Source organism: Trichechus manatus, unplaced genomic scaffold (assembly GCF_000243295.1).
Source record: "Trichechus manatus latirostris isolate Lorelei unplaced genomic scaffold, TriManLat1.0 scaffold00006, whole genome shotgun sequence".
Classification (NCBI taxonomy): Eukaryota; Metazoa; Chordata; class Mammalia; order Sirenia; family Trichechidae; genus Trichechus; species Trichechus manatus.
Genome location: NW_004443942.1, coordinates 23,578,501 through 23,582,156, shown reverse-complemented (window position 1 = coordinate 23,582,156; position 3,656 = coordinate 23,578,501).

The window sequence follows — 3,656 nt, the reverse complement described above, 5'->3', positions numbered from 1 at the left end:
CTACTATGCTCGCTTTAGGATGGGAAGCCACAGAGATTTTCTGGAACACTTGTCTCCTTGAGATTTCACTCTAAGACTTCCCTGGCTCTAATGGTGGGCTGAGAAGACAGGGTTCTTCTCAACCCTGGGGCTGGTGTGAAGCCACCCCCACCCACAGAGTTTGTATTTCTCTGAGTTTCTCTTCTCAGGTTTGCAGGTCAGATTACACAGTGTGTTCTGCTACCTGCGCTCCTTAGAGAATCTTGGAAGAGGCGATGTTACCAAGTCTCCTGCACAAGATGCCACAAGAATAACTAGTTAATGATAAGCTTATCAACAAAAAGTACTCGGAAAACATCCAGGATTTTTACTGGTAAGTCAAAGGATAATTAAACAAAATGTACTCCAAAGGAAAGATTTTTTCTTCCCCTTTAAGAATTTTTTAAGTGACACATGTTTTATAAAATAATTATAAAACACAGATAAACAAAAAATGGAAATCACCCCAAATCCTACCACCCAGAGATAACTACAATCAGTTTTTTGTTGTATATCAGACCTGACATTTCCATATACAAATGTATAAAAGTGTATTTTATGAAAATGGAGTCGCCATTATACGCACGGTTTTGCAAACTGCTTCCCTCTTCCCCAACAACAATTTATCAGTTTAACGTGAACATTTCAAGTCAGTATACATTTGCATTGCACAACATGGGATATACCATAATTTATTTAAGAAATTATTCATTGTTGGATATTTAAACCGCAATTGTATCAGATATCTACTGATGCAAAAATGCTACCACAAAATCTTAGAGGCATACCAGAATAAACATTTGTTTATCCTACAAGTTTGCTGGGTGGAGGGGTTGAGGGTAAGGGGTGGGGAGATCAGCTCATCTAGGCTCAGCTTGGCTGATCACCTGCTGGGTCTGCTCATGCATTTGCAGTCAGCTGTCAGCTGACTGGGAAGTTCTCCTGATCTTGACTGGACTTATTCGAATGTCTGGGGGTGGCTGGTGCTTGGCTCCGGTAGGATGGCCTCAGCTGGGACAACTAGGGCAATTCAGCTCTGTTCCATGTGAGTTATCCTCCAGCAGGATAGCCCAGGCATGTTCTCATGGCTGTTCAGACCAGCAACAGCTGAACAGAAATGGGCAAGCACTCTCTCCAGCCTTCACTTGGGTCACATTTGCTCGCATCCCTTGGCCAAGGCAAGCCATGTGACCAAGTGCCGAGTCAGAGAGGAAGGACTCAGCACAATTATGGGACACATGGTGTGACTACAAAGAGGGGCGAGGAGTTGGAGACTTTTCTTTCTGCAATAAATTTTTGTACAAACATCTTTGAGTATTTTCTGATTATTCCATGGAATAAATTTCTAGAAGTATAATCGTTAGGTCAAAGCTATATCCTTTTCTGAAGACTGAAGACCCACTGCCAAATTTTCCTCCAAAAAAGTATACCAATTTACATTCTCATCAACAGTAAATGAGACTGCTGATTTCCTATGTCCGTGCTGTACAGGAAAAAAATATTATGCAACTATGGAGACTCCAGGGGTTTTCCCTTAAGTTGTATAATGTGCCTCAAAACTTCATAGGTATAAACCAGGAAAAACCAGATTATCTTGCAAGTCTCAAGAGAGGTACCCTAGTGTGGTCCTTTGGAAATCCATCCCTCCCTAACATAGCCTTCTGCCTCAGGAGATACCAACTCCACTCCCAGTTAAGGAGTGGCATCTCTTCCCTGGTGATTGGTTTAGTCACATGCTTGTTCTCTAATTCTGGCAAATGAGAAATGAGGGAAAGTTTCATGAGGGATTTCCTAGAAAGGTTTTCTTACTCCCAAGAGCAAGTCACAAGAAAAAGATGGCCCCTTTGTTCCTCTGAGTGTTGTCAAATTTAGATGTGAAGCCAGGAAGCGCTGCAGCCATCTTCTACTCCCATTAGGATGAAACTGGATCCAAGAACGGCAAAGCAGAGATGTGGAAAGAATCTTAACCCTTGGTGATACTGTGGAGTTGCTGAGTCAACCAGCCCTACAGGAGACCCTACATCAGGACTTCCTGTTACATAGGATACAAAACTCCTTATTCATATCAGATTGAGTTCAAGTTTCTGTTATTTGCAGTCAAAATGCTGTAATCATAAAGAAGAAGATAGATCATGTCCCCTATTATGCTGTAGATTATGTTAAGGGCTTTTGGTTTTGTTTTTGTGTTTTTGCCTTCATCCTAAGATTAGTGGAAAGTCATTGGAGAATTGTAAGCAGTGAATATGACCCACATTTTGCAAAAGACCACTTTCGCTGCTGATTTTAGACAGGCAAGAGGGAATGCAAGACCTTTTCCCTGGCTAGGGTAAATGGAGTGTCTGCCCTGAGCCCCGTGCTTGAGGTGGGAGGCTGCAGGGTGCTGCACCTTACTCCACTTTTCTGAATATCATTAAAACTCAATTTTGAAGTTTCTGTCTTTAAAGATATCTCAAGGGGCCAATACAGAGTGGCCTCCTTTCAAAGCCCAGTATTTTGGATGAACTCTGCACTGACTTGAGTTGTCCTGGGTCCCATCCTCTTCTAGGAATAGCCCTAGAGCGTGACAGGTGAAAGATGGTAGCCTGGACAGAAGATGGTGATGATAGAGGTAGGGAAAAGTGGGCAGAAATATTTTAGAAGTAATGTTTTGGTGATACGATAAACAGGCTCAATAAAGGAGAGGAAGGTTTTGAGGATGACTCTCAGGTTTCTGTGCAATTGGAGGAAATAATGTTGGTATAGGAAGTTCTGGAAGCGGACCAAATTGGGGGTGGGGATTCTGAGTTCAGTTTGGACATGAACATTTCAAGAAGGTGGGTTATGGAATTCAAACGGCATACTTCGGAATGAAGTTATTAATTTTTTCAGTCATGTGCATCTTAGGGATTAATTAAAATTGCGGTCCTGGATGAAATGGCTTTGGGAGAGAAGAAACCTAGGAGAGAAGAGCAGGCTTGGAGGACTGGGCAGAGGAAAATGAGTCCTGCAAAGACCACTGAAACGCTTTTGTGAGAGAAGAAGAAAGAGAACAGAAAAGAGCTGTATTATGGAAGCAAGAGAACAGAATACTTCAAAAAGTAGACCACATGATGAAGGCAATTAGTGTCACTAACTAAAAAATATTGAAATGGCAAATGTTTAGTTACATATTTATTTACTACCATAAAAAGTAGATTGTTCCCCAAAGCACTGAGTATTGTTGAAAAGTTAAAGAGATATGTGGTAGTCTCCAAAGATTGCCTCTAATGAACTATGCCTCCAAAAATTTACTCTCTCGTGTAGTGTCATCCCACAATGAATTGGGGGTGACCCTGTTCAACTAATAGACTGCAGCAGAAAGGACACTGTGTGACTTCTGAGGCTAGGTCACGTGAATCCTTGAGGCTTCCACCTTGGTCCCTTGAAATACTTGCTCAGAAGGATGCCAGCCTCCATGGAAGAAGTCTGTCCACCCTTAGACCACCATGCTGTGAAGATACCCCAACTAACAAGGTGAAGAGGCCACATGGAGAGAAAGAGATACCTGGCCAGACCTCAGTTGTTCCAGAGATTCCAGCATGGGAACCAGACATGTTAGGGAAAAAGCCATCTTGAGTGTCTGGTCCAGGGAAACCTTCAGATGACTCCAGCCCCTCGAG